This window comes from Podarcis melisellensis (assembly GCF_964234715.1).
Source record: "Podarcis melisellensis genome assembly, chromosome: 17".
NCBI classification, from domain to species: Eukaryota; Metazoa; Chordata; class Lepidosauria; order Squamata; family Lacertidae; genus Podarcis; species Podarcis melisellensis.
Genome location: NC_138534.1, coordinates 32,539,853 through 32,557,277, shown reverse-complemented (window position 1 = coordinate 32,557,277; position 17,425 = coordinate 32,539,853). Strand labels below are relative to the sequence as shown.

Sequence of the window (17,425 nt, the reverse complement as noted above, 5' to 3'; positions counted from 1 at the left end):
TTACCCACTCCTGTCTAGTGGGGGACTGATCTGGAAAGAGAAGAGACCAGATCAGATCAGGGACTCGTACAGAGACTGAGCAAGCATCCTTCGCTGAGGGTGGGTATTTGGGCAACTCATAGAAACTTGACAGTCCACTGCTAGGAACTCGAGGCCTAAGCAGTCGAGGGGTAAAAAATGACAAACAACTTTATGCTTGGAAGTAATGATGAGAAGCCCCTTGCTTGGTTTACTTAGCTGCACATATTCATGCATAAATTTGTCTCCATTTGGCTTGAGGATACATGTGAGGGAATCTGCAAAATATGTCAACTAAACAGATTCTCTCTGCCCGCCCCCCCCCCCGTTGCATCTGTGGAGGGAGATGTTTCTGTCACTACAGAAAAATTGTTGGGACTTGTCCCAGTGCTTGCTGGAATCCACACAGACTCCGGCTCCGATGTTTTTTTTTGGGTGGGAATACCTTTGTGCCTGGATTTCTTATTTAAGTGTAATCTCTTGGTTTCCAGTCCAGATGTGGTTGTTGATAGAAGAAACTGGTCCCCAACAACTCCCATGAAATATAGATGAACTTGTGATTGTGCAGACAGTGAAATGGGCATGGAGATTTATGCGTTGTCGCCTCCAACTCCAGCACTAAAAATAACTCAATCGCACATCAGAAAGTGATGCTACAAACCTGAAATATTTATTTGACATTCTTGCACACCGGCCTCAGCAGCCAAAGTACTGATTGCACCTTACACTGGCTGGAGCATGGACACACTCAGCTGGAAAGCAGAATCTGGGGAGAGGAGGACGAAGGCCTCTTTGTGCCCTTCTGTGACCCAAATATATGTCAGGAGGAAGAGAACCTTCTCTCAGGTCTCTGCGGAATTTTACATGACTGGAAGTTAGTCTGGGCTAGATGCACTCTACACTAAACAAATGAGAAATAAAATTGGAATCCTGCCCCAGGAGAATTCGCTTTCTTGACAAAAAAAAGTTCCATTATCTGGGCTGCATAGACAAGACAGTAAGAGCAAGTTTACATCATGGCCCCGGCTTTGCATAGACATTTCCTCTTGTTTCAAAATAAAAGATGCCTTCAGTACCATTTCCCATGTTTGTTTTGTGCAGTGGCAAAATATGGTAATGGCGCACAGTCTTACCAGCGATCCTCTTGCCCTTCTCCTGCAATTTTACTTCCATATATTGGTTCCCTGTAGCTCCTTTTCTGCAGTGGCTCCCTGGTGTTGAATGCTCTCCCCAGGGAAGTTTGCCTGGTGCCTTCATTACATAAGGCAAAAAGATTCCTCTTCTCCCAGGCCTTTGGGTAATTAAACAATCTTTAAAAACTGTGTAAGTTTTTTTTTTGGGGGGGGCTATTATGTTATGCATTATTGTGTTTTTATATTGTAAACTATTCTGTGATCCACAGATGAAGGGCAGTATAGAAATTTAATAAATAAATAAAAGAAAATTGTGTGCCTTGGAGCAGGAACACACACACACACAGAGGGTAAAGACAGATGGATTTTGCAATCCTATGCATATTTGCTCAGAAGTAAGTCCCAGGCATATTTTTATAGGATTACCTGCTCTGTTCATATTCCTAGTATGGAACTGTGTGTCTTTTGACATATATATTTCTATTGCTTTATTTATTGACAAAGAGCAGTGGGAGTAGACTGGAAACTCAGCCGTTGCAGCTCACTACTCTTTAAGCAGGATCACGCTTAACTCCTGGACATGGTAATTTATTGCATTACTATGTACTGTGCTCAATCATAAGGCCAATATACTGTGCAACTGAATGGGGCAATTACTTTGCGTTGCCTGTTGAACCACAAAAATTATTGCATGAGTCAATCCTTCTTCTGGCTTGTATATTTATGAGTGTAATAAATGTCCCAAACCCTTTTGCATATACCCATATTGCCTCACTTTTCTGAACTCCCTTTGGCAGGATGGGTAAGAGGCAGTGCTACAAACATGGAAGAGACAGGGAACCTTAGGCTCTCCAGCATTTCATGTGAGAGAGCAGTGTCTATGGCTGTTAAAGCTGTTAGATCCCTGCTCTCATCTCAGACCTGTTTCTGTGGTAAACATCTGGGGTGCCTCTCTTTAAGGAAAGGGGCACTAACTGTCAAGCTTGGTGATCCTGGAAGCAAAGGGCCAAGGATGAATGTTGATGTAGTTACAGAGGGGTCTCCCAGGTCGTATTCCAACGATCTAGCCACTATACAACACTGGCCAAAAGGTGTCAAGGGATCATGAGTGGGAGAAAGAGATGTGCAGCCTTTTCCTTCATTGAAAAGGGAATTGGGGCTGATAGTTGTTCAACTTAATGGCCATATTTCCATACTCATCTTCTCTTTTTTTGTGGGAGCTTGTATTTCTTCCCTGCTGCTCTTTGTGTTCTGCTTAAAACTGGTGAAAGATCTAGACAACGGATGGATTTAACATTTTAAAAAATGGAGAGTCAGCCATTTTGTTTCTTTGTTCTGGTGGTCCTAGGTATTACCCGAAGCCTGCACAGATAGCACTTAGGAGAGTCTATGTAATCCATTAAATTGGCTACATCTTCCCAGACTCCCATCTTAAGACTGAAGAGCAATGTGGACTCTATGGCTTTTAATACTAAGCCAGCTCAAAGCACCTTCCCCACCCCTTTTGCTTAATATCCAGTCTGATTAAGAGTTCTGGAAAACTTGAGCACCTTTTCACTATTTTATGACATTTTGGTTGGCCTAATAAAGGGAATTGCCCTGCTGTAGATTTTGGAACTCGTAAACACGTAATTTGTGGTTTGTGCCCAGAAACTCCAGAAAGTCAGATAGAAAACTGTTCATCTGAAATCAAATATCTCATGAAAATTGTTTAATTATTTTTTTAAAAATTAAAAAACGCCCACTGAATTAACCCCCCCCTTCTTCACCCTTTTGTGTTTGTTAATTATAGCTGTTTGATTTTAGAAAATAAAATGAATATTCATCACATGGGTATAAACAACAATGAGTGATGTGGCGCCTTAAAAACAGACAAAATTATCTCTGCAGAAGCTTTTGTGGACTGCAGCCCACTTGACCGGTTGCATGGAGTGCTATCCTGGGTTGCAGGTACCTGGATGGGATTGACTGAAGTCTGCAACCTTGCAAAAACATTAATGGCAAGCAGGGTGCCCGTTGCGTCATCCCCAGATAATTCCCGCTTTCCTGCTCACAATTCTTGTTTGTTCATTTATGCCTTGGGCCTGTTCCCATTGAAAAGTCATCTTTCCATATAGTGTTGCTTTCCCTTTTGTCCATAAACCAATCGGTTGATCAGAAAATCAGTTCGTTGCATGAGCTGGGAGGTTGTTATAATAGAAAGCAGTTGTTTAGATTTTGACTCGACGCAAGACTGTAAGGAGAGAGAGGTGAAAAAGCATGCTTTATGGCTGGTATTCTTAGACATGGGTTGTTTTGAACTGCACACCCTCTGCATCTTCACCCGTCCTGCTACTATTTGCTTTTCTTCCTCTAGCACCTTTTATCTATTTGGAATGCCTCCTCCCCACCCCCCAAAAATGGTCCTTTCTGGCTTATTACTGCAAGAGCTTTTAACACCCCATCCACACTCTGACTGTGAACGATTTTTATTTTACCCATTCTTGGTGAAACCTTTGTAATCCTTCCAGTTGTAAGGACTGGCTGAAAGAATCATGTATGCAGTTTTGTAAACATGCCTGCTCAAGTATACATGTGACACATGGATTTCCCCAGTAATTATCACCTTTTCCCTTTTGTCTGGAAATTGCTTATTTGAGATGCTTGTCAAATACTGTCCCTTGCCAAATCTATCCTTCCCTTAGCTTAATGGCCCATCCATTGCTTTGAAGTAATAAACTCTGGCTGTCTAGACTGTTTCATCTTGTAAGGAACCACAGTTGGGGAATCTTTTCAGCATATTGTCTGGCTTCAAAGGAAGCACTGACTGTGGGAGCCTTGCTAACATTGGCTGAAGGTAAATTAGCATGTTAAATTAATTCAGTTCTCCTTGAAGCTGATTGGGCCAGCATGCTGTAAAAAATGACCCCACCTCCTTCTGTAGCATCGCTTTGAGAGGGGGAAGGTTCCCGTATCTAGAAATGAGAGTCTTCGCCTGAAAATGTATTAGGAAATTGGTATCAAATGATGGATTATGAAACTGCCCCTCCAAACATGCATTTTCCATTTCTCCTGTGGCTCCTCTTTCAGTGCCATTTTGCCTTCTCAGTCACTGTGTGTGACTTTAGCCAGTCAAGGATCACTTCAGGAGTTAATGTCATGCTGCTATGTAGCCAATTGGAATTCATACAATTGTAGAGTTGGAAAGGACCACAAGGGTCATCTTAGTCGAACCACATGCATTGCAAGAATCTCAACTGAAGCATCCATGACAAATGGCCATCCAACCTCTGCTTTAAAATCTCCAGGGAAGGAGAGTCCTCCCCCTCTTGTGGGAGTCTGTTCCACTGTTGATCTTGGTGTCAGAAAGTTCTTCCTGGTGTTTAAGTCAGAAACTCCTTTGGCAAGTGAACAGTGCTTTCTGTGCTGGGCTATGGCAGCATGGGAACAGTGAGTATCATTCACTCCCTAGGACAGCATCATGAGCCTGGTGCTTCCTGGGTGTTTTGGACTGCAACGCCTATCAGCCCAAAAGAACATTGCCGTGCTGGGTGGAGATGATGGGAATTGTAATCTAAAAGATCTGGATGGAGGACAAATGCACAGGGGTCTGTAGGGTGGCACGGTGGTTGCTGGGTATCGGGGTGGGGTTCCAGGTGGCAGGGGAGCTGGAGGGCAGCATGGCAGTTGCTGGGCGTTTCGGGTGCTGCAGAGGGGTGTAGCCACTGCCCGTCCCTGAAATCTGCAGCTGGCAGGGGTTGCTACGCTGCAGCTGATGCAAGGATGCCTCCCCTTCTTCATGCAATGGATGGACACATCAGTCATCTTTGTGAGTTCTCTCTCTTTCACTCTTAGCTTTTATTTGTTGTAAGTTTAAGATTCATGTTTTATTATTTTTGAACTGCAAACCAATGGATGAACACACAAGGTAGAAAGGAAAGTGGTATATTTTAAAAAATAAATTGAGTCTTTTTTTTAAAAAAAAATAATATTTTTTATTAACTGGCCAATCACATCAAATTAAATCACATCGTATAAATTCCAAATTACAAAGCCAAAATTTTAAATTTTGTTGGGGGAACCCATACTTCAAGATCCAAATAAATTGAGTCTTTATATGTTTTCCTTCCAGCTCAGAATAAAGATGAAGTTGAAGATAACTTTGAAAATAGCACTTGCCACAGTCCTGCTCTGTGCTGGAAGCAGATCTCAGACCTGGTCCTCATAGGTGTCATCTATAACTTTAGCCACATCTGCCACATAGAGGCAGCTGCTTACCGTATTTTTTGCCCTATAGGACGCACTTTTCCCCCTCCAAAAATGAAGGGGAAATGTGTGTGCGTCCTATGGGGCGAATGCAGGCTTTTGCTGAAGCCTTGGGAGCCCCACCGCCAGCCCCACAAGCCCCCAACTTGGTTAGAAGGCTGGCGGAAGGCTTCTCCCTCCTGCAGCCCCGCAAGCTCCCAGAGCGATGCCAAAGCTGCACGCAGCTTTGGCATCGCTCTGGGTCCCGTTCTGGGGGTTGGCGTCGGAAGCTCGGGCTTCCCCCGCCCCAGCCCCGTGCCGGGGGGGGGGAAAAATAATTTTTCCCCCTTTATTCCCCCCCCCCAAAATATAGGTGCGTCCTATGGGCCGGTGTGTCCTATAGGGCAAAAAATACGGTACTTCAGGCAGAGGTCCTCTCCAGAGAAAGTGTGGTAGTTTGCTCTTCAGGCCCTTGTGCTTGGAATTTCTTTTGCTGAAATAAGCCTGCATGCCATGAGAAGAGTGCTTATGAACATATACAGAATTCAGAGTGCCTGTCTTTTGCAAAGGTTGCAGTACAAGCTGTTGTCTTGTGACTCATTCTTAGCCTGCCTGTCAAGTGCGGCGGTGTGCTCAGAGATGCTGTGTCTTATGAGAAATGGCCCGGGTTGGAATGGTAGAAAAGCTTTCAGCTGAGACTAACTTGCAGGCAAGCGCGCACACACACATACTAAAAAATGGCTCATATGTAGTTTTCCTCTGCCTGCCTGCCTCATTCTTCTGTCTTTGCATTCTGGAAAGTGTCCAAGAGGGTAAGATAAAATTCTGGGCTTATGAAATTCAGGCAACCCTGGTCACTACAGAAACCTCAGGAACTTGGGGCTATGCAATGAAGCTGAACGTTGGGCGGTTCAGGACAGACAAAAGGCAGTACTCCTTTGCACGATGCATAGTTAAAACTATGGGATTTGCTTTCACAAGAGGCAGCGAGGGCCCCCGACTTGGATGGTTTTAAAAAGAGGATTAGATGAATTCATGGAGGATAAGGCTCTCAGTGATAGTCTCTACTGTCCGCAGGATGCCTCTGGATACTTGTTGCTGGGAGTCACTGTTACACTCACATCATGTTTGTGGGCTTCTGATAGGCTTCTGGTTGGCTACTGTGAGAATTGTATGTAGGATGCTTGACTAGATGGGCCTTGGGCCTGATCCAGCTATAGGGCTGTACTTACATTCTTAAAAAACGGAAGCCAGGTTCCCTGTTTGCCTTTGCCAGTCACCTCAGAACCTCTCCAGTTTTTTTGGTTTTTCTTTTAAAAAGGCTGTAGGAAACCTGTCATAATTTCATTGCCACAAAAAAAGGAGTTCTTCATTGCTCAGCCGTGCAATTAAGTTCTGGGAGAGGCGCCTGGGAAATATTACACTGAGATGAGATATGATCTCCCCATATCAAGTAATTAAAAAACAAAACAAAACTAGTATTCAGAATATCTAAGCACCCTTCAGGTTATAGCTTGCGAAGCAAAAAATCCTAGTGCAACGCTTCTAAAACGTCCCAGTTATTTAAAATAACTCATGGCGGTGGTGATAGTGATGTAGTAATTAATGATGAGAAGATAAAGGGATATTGACTCACTGAACAATTTAGTTGAAATAATTAAAAGCTCTTTATCAGCCGCCACGCGTCTGGAGTATGTCTGCCAGTGACCATTTTATGGTGCAAATGTAATGACTGTGATGAGACTCAATTTCCAGTATGCACTGTGTGTGGGTCGTTTAGCGGAGAGCTCTGGGGATGGTGGTATTTTGTGGGCAGGGTTGGAATCCTTGGTGTAGGAGAGACAGAATTGCTGAATAGCTTTGGGCAAGTTAGTCTCTGAATCGCTTCCCTATGGAAATTAGGGTTCACACTCTAGAAAAGTAGAGTCACCGGACCACTCAGGGATTAATCATCACTGAATATCTCTGAGTAGTTATTTATCAAGACAGTAATACAGAATAGAGATATTTATGTTAATTTCTTTTTAAAATGAGCACCCTACTTTCCCTTTCAAACTGCATAGAGCGTCATGCTCGATCACACTAAGGTTGCCTCCTCACAAAATGCTATTAATGCTGACTCCTGGAGTCTTTTCAGATGTGCTTTGGGTTGTGTACTTCCACCTCTCCAGAGATGTTTGTAAATGTTTTTGCACAGCTTCTAAGGGGAGGCAGGCCAGCCGTGTGGCTTAACTGGAGAGAAAGGATGCAGAAGCTATCTGGAGAGAGCCAGGGGCCGCAGAGGCCTTTTCCATAGAGGATGATGATGATTATAATGATAATAATAATAATAATAATAATAATAATAATAATAATAATAATATGCCATCCATCTGATTGCATTGCCCCAGCCACTCTGGGCAGCTTCTAGCAAAATGTAATAAAACATGAAACATTAAAAACTTCCTTATACTGGACTGCCTTCAGATGTCTTCCCAAAGTCATAGTTGCTTACCTGTTTGACATCTGATGGGAGGGCATTCCACAGGGCAGGTGCCACTACTGAGAAGGCCCTCTGCCTAGGTCAGATCCTAGATACGGTCTGAAGTTGCATGATGCAGTAACCTTGCTGATGGTACAAGTCTAGAGATGGTTCAACTGCGTCAGAACCCATGATTGCCACTCTTGTGTGTAAGAAATGTGGAATGTGAGCGAAATCTATGGCTATGTGCACATCAGCATCTTGAAACATAGCTAGGTCCCCCCCCCCCCAATGTTCTAAGCTACTTTCTTATGTTACTGTTCACTCCAGAGAGGAGGTGGGAATGCCTTCACCTGAAGCACAATACCTAATTTGTTTCCCTGCACCAAACTCCGGCTCACTGAAGCTGTCATCTGTGCATGCGCAACGGCTACCTGAAATGCACACGCCTCAGCTTAACTGCAACTTCCGTTTTCAAATCAGATGGAAACTGGTTTGAGAGAGCGAGCACAACATGAGTATTTCTCAAACAGCTACAGGATACAGTTGATGGTTGGTAACCTGATGTGTTGTTGTTTAGTCGTGTCCGACTCTTTGTGACCTCATGGACCAGAGCACGCCAGGCACCCCTGTCTTCCACTGCCTCCCGCAGTTTGGTCAAACTCATGTTCGTAGCTTCGAGAACGCTGTCCAACCATCTTGTCCTCTGTCGTCCCCTTCTCCTTGTGCCCTCCATCTTTCCCAACATCAGGGTCTTTTCCAGGGAGTCTTCTCTTCTCATGAGGTGGCCAAAGTATTGGAGCCTCAGCTTCACGATCTGTCCTTCCAGTGAGCACTCAGGGCTGATTACCTTAAGAATGGATAGGTTTGATCTTCTTGCAGTCCATGGGACTCTCAAGAGTCTCCTCCAGCACCATAATTCAAAAGCATTGATTCTTCGGCTATCAGCTTTCTTTATGGTCCAGCTCTCACCTGATGTGTACTCAGCTTCAAACAACAGAGTTGGGAGCACACTGGAGCCAGACTTAATATGAACATATATGTGTGACCCTGGCTCCCAGAGAGCAAGGGACCTTCACACTTGCCATTGTTATCAGATGATCCCATGAAGTGATTATAAAAAGGTGGGATGCTTCCTGCTTAACAGATTTGCAAGGTAAATATTTAAAATAGATTGCGGTATAAGCTTTCATGGGCTTTAGTTCACTTAATCAGATCCTCGAAGTATCATCAACTAGAAGATTATATAAACATCACAAATATCAGGGCAGAGAGTATTTTTCTTTCAAATTCATAACTTTTTATGCAGGAGCCCACCCACTGAGATATTTTATTTGGACCTACTCTAATGGAGACTTTTCAGGTCTGCAGCAGTGGTAAAATTTATTACCACTAGTTTCTTAATAGTATCATTTTAAAGATCAGATTTGTGTCCTTTTTTAATAACTTGGTTGTCCTGTGTGGATAGCAGAAAATGCATTGTTGGTAGGGCAAATGCCAACATACACAAGGTTGTTCTTGAGTTCATGGGATATTTGACATTATTTCACTCAGTCAAATAAAAGGCTGTCTAAACTTGTCAGGTGACTGATATCCCAGGCCTATTTAAAATATGAACAGTATTCTTCTGTCATGAAAGCTTTTTAGACCATGTCTGATGCTTTAAAAATCAAACACAGTTGTTTTGAGGTGCAGAAGAAACAATAAACTTCATATAAAATCTATAAATCTAAAAATTTTCCAGAGTAGAGAAATCCTTCTACATTCTTCTGCTACTTCAAATCATGTTAATTCTCTCTCTTCCACCCAATATTTTCTGTATTTGTCAATTTTCCATACTGTAGCACTTCCTGAAACACATGATGCTGCAATCGTTTTCTATTTTAAAACCCCAACAAAAAGCACCTTGGATGGCTTCTCCTTTTTTATTATTATTTGAAATAATAATAAAATAATAGTAAAAATACAGTACTTTTTATTATTATTTGAAAGTTTGTCTCTCAGCCCTTCTTATTGTATTTTCAGGTCCTTCTCCTCGCTCTTCCTCCTTTTACTTTCCACCTGTGTTGTGACTACTTTAGATTGTAATAGTGGGGTGGGAGAGCTGGGGAAAAAATTGCATCTGGCAATGAATGCGCCATTTTGATTTCAGATAGTACATGGGTAGATAAGTCTTAAAAGCCCGGGATACAAATTTTCACGGCCCTCTAGTGGCTACGGTGGCTCATTTACCAGAAATAATGTGTTTAGCGTTAACTCTGGAAGTATATACTTGATTCTGACCAAACTAAGCCTTCCAGAGCAAAATATACATCATCATAACCTCCCCATATCATAGAATTGAAGAGTTAGAAGGAACCCCAAGGGTCATTTAGTTCACCCCCTGCCAATATGACCATGAAACCTTCATCTTTTTGTGGAAGAATGGAAACCATTTTTGTACTATTTAAAGAAGTATTATTATATGATAATAATAATAATATTTTTTAATTTATACCCCGCCCTCCCCAGCCAAGGCCGGGCTCAGAGCGGCTTACAAGCAATAATAAAAACAAGATGAATGATTACAACTTAAAAACAAAAATAAAATACAACATTAAAATAATGGAACATTAAAATATTAAAACGTAGCCTCATCGCAGGAGGAGAAGGAAAAGAAAGGGGAAAAAAGAGAGGGAGGGAATCAAATTGGCTCCAAGCCAAAAGCCAGGCGGAACAACTCTGTCTTACAGGCCCTGTGGAAAGAAATCAGATCCTGCAGGGCCCTGGTCTCATGAGGCAGAGCGTTCCACCAGGCCGGAGCCAGAGTTGAAAAGGCCCTGGCTCTGGTTGAAGCCAATCTAACTTCTAAATATGATGAGCACTTTATGGCACTTGCATCTCCTGGCTCGTAGATGGCAGGTGTTGGGTGACGCTATTCAGCTGCACCTTTTTTTTTGTCTTTGTGGACAATTGGGCAAACGCCAGTGAAAATAAGACCAGGATTTCCAAGTTGCCCATGGAATTTTTTGTCTGCTTAGCGATTGTTCCGCTGGAACCTCCTCTCTCTTCCTCTACTCGGATCCTCCCTGTACAACATGGTTATATGATCCATCCCAAATGCAAGGTACAAATTATGTGGCTTTGGGGTTCCCGTAGGGAAAATGTTTGCATGTTGTTTTCCGTTCGGATGTTTCCAACTCGCTGCCCACAGGTCCAAGTTAGTGGTGGTGATAATGCAGACAAAGCAATTTCCATTGTTGTTGTATTTTGCCTCGGGTGGGGCTTAGAGGGGTTCGTCTGTCACTAATTGACTTTGTGATATTTTACAGCTTCGCACACACAGTTTTCCCCAGGGACAACGAGCTGTAGTTGATGGAGGGTGGGTGGCTAGGGTGCGCCAAGTCAGATCGTTCATACAGAAAACATTTTAGGTGGTGTCACCATGTGCAAATAAATCCCACACTGGGAATATAAATGCACCCATCAACACTGGGAACCGCAGGGAATATGTTCTGGTTGTAGACAGGTATACTGTACTCTCTCTCTCTCTCTCTCTCTCTCTCTCTCTCTCTCTCTCTCTCTGTGTGTGTGTGTGTGTGTGTGTAAAATATAAAATGTATACAAACAAACAAACAAACGGACATGGTTATCTGCTGCTGAAAATGAAGAAAAAGACAAGGGTCCATAGCAGCTCCGAAGCAGGGCTTTTGAGATTCTGCAGCAAACCTGATGTTGCCCGATGGTCTGTAGATGCTTGATGGTTTGGCTGTCGTCGTCTTCTTCTTCTTCTTCTTCTTCTTCTTCTTCTTCTTCTTCTTCTTCTTCTTCTCATTTATTATTAGTACATTTCTCCAGGCTCTCTCTCCCAAGCAAACATGGGATGTTTATTCATCCCCTGACAAGCTGCTCTTACATTGGTGGTTTTGCGGCTATGCAGGCCTGGGTCTACATTAAAATATATTCTGCACCAGATATTTATGGTATGGATTTAATCTTGTGCTAGCTCAGAGGTCCGTATCTTCTAATCCATAGGCTCAGAAATGAGGAGCAGTAATCTCTTGGATGGGGAATATGAGATGTTGAACTTAAATGAGAAATGTGCAGATTTCCATCCAACATATTTTAGAAATTTATTTCAAGGGGACATGGAAATGTACAGATGGGGAACGAGGTTATTTGGCGCATCAGCAGACTCTGCTCCCATCAAATGCCTTTCTAGCGTGCTGTTTTAAGAAAAGGGTGTAGTCCCTCTGTGGCTCTCTCCATGTCTCTAAAAGTTTGGGCAAGGCAGAAGTGAGGCAGGCGCTGTTCTCAACGTCAAAAGCAGAGGCCCTTTTTTGCCCAGACCAGAAAACAAACCTGATCTAAAAGCTTTTATAGAGGACCAGTTCTGTTGCTTTACAGAGGCTGTAGTTCCTCTCTTTTGCCATAATTCGTTGGTGGTACATGGACTGAATCCCTTTCCGGTACTCCCCAGGTTCAGTAGTTACCGTGTGCTTGAATCTTGGCACATCCAGATTTATTTTCAGAAGAAACAAAGAGCCTTTTGGCTAACATCATAAGCTTTCACGGACTGCAGTTTGCTTCATCCGATGAACTTATGCCACCATAAATTTGCTAAGTCTTTAAGGTACCACAAGGCTCTTTGTTGTTCTTGCTGCAAGGGACTCGCACTGCTACTCCTCTGAAAATGATTTATTTACCTGAAGGTTGCCTTGAAGAAACTCTCTTTGTGCACAGAGCACTGCGAAGAATGCAGAGGAATGTGGAGCGGTCGCTGTTAGCTGCTTTTTCCTCTGCAAGAGCCTTTTCCTGGGGAATGAAAGTCATTGTGCGATTGCAGTTGAAGCCTGGGCTCCGTTCAGTCTGTACCTATAGCTGCTCGAGTGTTCTGTGGGTCTTCCCCTGGAACTGAAAGAGGGCCACCGTGTGCCAGAGTGCCCCCTTCAAACTGGGAGGAAAGACCCATACTGTGGCTGTTGCTTGTGGTGCCTGCCTCTATAATATCATCCATTCTCCTTCCTTCTCAGGCTTTGGTTGTGGCTAAGTGAGAGTCTGAAATCAGCAGAAACTTTCTTTCATTTCCCCCCTCTGCTGTCTAAATCAAAACCAGCTTTTCGGATTAGTCATAATTTATTTAAGAAACGGGGGAGGGAAAGTAATTTTCTAGTCTAATCCAGCCTGACAAAAGCATAGATGCAATGGCGGGAGGAACAGTTCAGGTTGGCTCAGGCTAGAATTTCCCTGTAGGTGATTTAAGGGATGGAGTGAGGGGATCTTGGGATGGCGGGGGGGGGGGGAAGATCCACAGAGTGAGGTATATGGTAATGTCTCCCTGTTCCAAATCTCCTCCAAACCTCACCTCATCCATAGTAAATTCTTCCAAAGGATGGGGCAATAAATTAATGGCATACTTGGTCATTTGATTCCAGGGTTTGGTTTCTTTAACAAACTTATTAGGTTTTGGTATATTACTGTAGAAGGCTATTAAAATATGACACACGCTACAGAGGACAACAGGGCTGACTGAAAATGGCAGTTTGTCTGCAGCTTGTCCACATTTAAGCATTATGTAGCTGTGAATGCACTATTCCCCAGGTGCAATTTTGAACACCCATACATAAATTGATTTGTATGTGGGGAGCAACTTTGGTCTTTCCAATACATGCCAGCACACATACCTACTTAAAAACAAACAAAACCCCTATCCAGGAAGTGTGCAAAAGCACACAATCCGGCAGTTGCAGCTTCTCAACACATACTTTTGCATGCAGTTTTCTGGTTTTGTGCAAATCTGAGGGAATTGAAATTAAAATATAACTAAGGCTATGCTCCTCTGTTCAGGAGTGCACTGGAGAAACAAAAGCCTTGAGGATGTACAGTAGTACCTCTAGTTACGTACTTAATTCGTTCCAGAGGTCCGTTCTTAACCTGAAACTGTTGTTAACCTGAAGCACCACTTTAGCTAATTGGGCTTCCTGCTGCCACCACACCACTGCTGCGTGATTTCTCTTCTCATCCTGAAGCAAAGTTCATAACCCGAGGTAATATTTCTGCGTTAGCGGAGTCTGTAACCTGAAGCGTATGTAACCTGAGGTACCACTGTAGTGGGCATGGAAAGCAAGAGTAGCAAAAAGTGATGATTGATTAACCCACCCAAAAACAAATGGCCTGGGACCCCAAGTGGAGTGGGTTGGAGTCTAATTTCTCCCAACATATTCCCATATCGAGTAATCCTGAATTTACAGAGGGAAAGCACCGAGACTGGTGTTGCTTGAAGGTAATGTCTTGTGAACTACACAAATTAAATTGGAATGCAAAACAGCTGCAAACACACAGTAAACTCCAGTGTGGACAAGCCCCTCTAGGGTCACGTTCGTCCACCAGTTGGTGATCTCAAGTGTAGGCAGGAGAAGACTTTCTTTTATGCTCTTGTCATGATATTAACTTGTACTACACATTTGGAATGGAGAAGAGGAAGACCTTGACGCACAGCTCCCATTTTTAGCAGCAGCCCCTGTATTTTGTATAATGTGTGGTTCTACCATTTCACTTCCTTAAAATAATTCGGAAAGGCATCTCTATTGTGGATGGCCCAGCCTTGTGGTGGAGAGTGGCCTCTTGGCTCTAGTTAGTCCTGTGATTTCAATCACACACCCCTCTCTTTCCTCCCCATTCTCATATCCAGCTCTTGACGACTTCCTAATGTAAAAACAACAACAACAACACATTTGCCTCTGCAAACGTGGTCCCCTAACCTTTGGAAAAGGCACAGTTACAGTACCAATGACTCTGTGTATACAAGGCAATATGCCTCGGCATGCCAGTTTCCAAAGAACATATGATGCTGTTGTGTTCCTGGGCTCCCCAGAAGCATCACACTGGCTGTTGTGGGTCCAAATGGACATTTTGCTCCGATCCAGCAGGGCTCTTTTGTTGTTTATTTTTTCTGAATGCTGCAAGATGCTTTGACATCTCGGTATTAAAGGTTGTTTAGGAAGACAGGTATTTTATTATTTACAGCTTTCCCCATAGTATTCTCTGCGGCTTTGCTTAGACAGTCTATAAATGGTTCAAGCAATGGATCTCCTATCCACTTCCCCTGGAGAGACTGCCTGACAGTCTAATGGTTCTTTAAATTCCCTCCCTTGCTCAATTTACTCCGGCAAATCCCCTTTCCCCAGATTTTCCTAAAACATCCACAGCCTGCACATCTGCAAGGAAATACATTTGAAATCCGCCTAACTATACTTTATTTATATGTTCATTTTTCATGTCGTCTCACAAAAACATGCTTTTAGCAGCCCTGGAATTCAAGTGCATATGTATACTGCTGCGTAAAATTAGTTTAATTGTCTTTCACCCCAGGAAATATGAGGGGTTTTGTTCTTTAAAGGGGTAGGGAACAGACAACCTGCGATACTTTGTGGAAAGACATGACAATGAAAACAGGCAAAAAGCAAATATACTTTTTAGTTGTGGATTGGGGCCCAGTTCTTTCCAGCTTGACTTTCCTCATTTTTCTGTAGTTTTGTTTTGTTTTGCTTTTATAAGTCACTGATGTGGCAGATAGTGCTGGGCCCTTTGCATATTGCATTTTGGTATGGCTTTAATGTGTTTGATGGATATTCAGAAAACCACAATACATGTGTGCAATAAAACAAACACAAGGGCCTCTTACTTTCTAGGACCCTCGTACCTACGGGACCGCCTCTCCTGTTATGTCCCACAGAGTAACTTACAGTCCTCAAACAAAAACATCTTGGAGGTCCCAGGCCACAGGGAGGTTAGGCTGGCCTCAACCAGAGCCAGGGCTTTTTCGACTGTGGCTCCAATCTGGTGGAATGCTCTGTCACAAGAGACTAGGGCCCTGCGGGACTTGACATCTTTCCGCAGGGCCTGCAAGACAGAGCTGTTCCACCAGGCCTTTGGCCAAGGCACAGCCTGACTCCCTCCTTTGGCAATCTTCACAGAAATCTAGCCCAATGGTTGCCATCAATTTGATTTGAATTAATTTTTTAATGAAATGATTTTAAAATGTTGTATTATTTTATTGTTGTTAGCCGCCCTGAGCCCGGCTTTGGCTGGGGAAGGTGGGATATAAATAAAATTATTATTATTATTATTATTATTATTATTATTATTATTATTATTATCATCATCTTGCAAATGTGCACATTCCAGGGAGCTAGGATTTGCTGTCGGTTCCTCACATGGGTGTATGCAATGTCAAACACAACCTTCTGACACATGGGTCCATTCTGAGTGAGCCTGAGCCTGGAGGTGTCTTGAAACGGCTTCCTAATTGCACAATTAAATTGTATTAAAACAAAATTCATTTTCACAACGTAGCCTCCAAAAGCCTTTCGAATAGAAAATCACCTGTTACTGAAATTTATCTTTTGTACTCTCCTGTGTAGGAAGGTGTGCAAGTCCCCAATTTGGGATGATGTGTGAATTTCCCTATGTGGGAAGAGACTGGGGTCCCATCAGATGGATAATGTTTTCTGGGAAGTCGCAAATAAGAGGAAAACTAGACATCCATTTGTCAGTACCTCTGAACCATCAACTGGGGGAAATTCAGTTCCTGGTTGATAGATTAAGGTCTAGTGCAGTAGGGCATGTCATTTTAGGGGATGAAAGTTAAATTTCTCCAGTGAAGGGTCTTAAAAATAAGTTTTCAGGTGTGAGAAATTCAAATCTGCTATTATTTTTGTGACTGGACAACATTTAGCTTGGTAAGTCTATGTTTGAGGAAGAAGCTGGGATAGGTCAGTCAATAGAGCATGAGACTCTTAATCTCAGGGTTGTGGTTTCATGGCCCATATCAGGCAAAATAGACCTGCACTGCAAGGGGTTGGGCTTCCAACCCTACAATTCTATGATACCAAGAACATAAACTGCTTTCAGAAAGCTGATTTTTTAAAAAAATTACTATCTGAAAATGTCGGGCAATACTTAATAAGTACTTGCCAAAAAAAATTAAATTATTTCTATGCAATTTTAACATTTTACTTACCAAGCAAAACTAAATTATATTAATTTAACCAAAATATGTTTTGATTTCCCAAGTCATGTTACGATTTTTTTCAGCACCCCTCATTTTTGGAATTTGAAATTCAGGACGCCCCACCTAGTGCAGAGACAGGTTAACCTGTGTGTGTGTGTGTGTGTGTGTGCGCGCGCACGTGTGCGCACACGCCTCAAGACCCTTCAGTTTGGTTTAGCAGCTCCCCTCACCCTGATCCTATCACCTGCTATTTCCTTATTGAGGTGTGCTTCCATAACACTTGACGCCAGTGAGGTTGGGATACAGGACTTCATTGATGATCTGGTGTGGTGGGTTGGTGGGATTTCTATCCCATCCTGGGATACACTTGAGTGGCTCATATTTAGTGGATTTTCTGTTAACTCAAGTCAGCCATTAACCAATTTGAGTAGGTTAGTTAGGTTGGAAGGTCAGGTTTGCAAAGTTTGCACAAAGCGAGTCAACAGCACTGCAGATTGTGGAAGCTCCTCCATAAGCCATGCATAAGATGACACAAGGAAATCCAGGTTGCTCAATATGGATTCTTGCCTCACTTTGGCTATTGTTAAGAACAGCAAA

General features: G+C 42.9%; 1 protein-coding gene and 1 long non-coding RNA gene across 5 annotated transcripts in view; one reads left to right on the top strand and one right to left on the bottom strand.

Moving 5' to 3' along the window:
* The window catches only part of LOC309359790 (ephrin type-B receptor 5), a 157,491-nt gene that overhangs the window by 38,320 nt on the left and 101,746 nt on the right, over nt 1–17,425 (top strand). The gene's annotated exons all lie outside the window — the stretch shown is intronic.
* Nucleotides 1–17,425, bottom strand: part of LOC309360386 — an 87,502-nt gene that overhangs the window by 52,574 nt on the left and 17,503 nt on the right. The window lies entirely within an intron of this gene.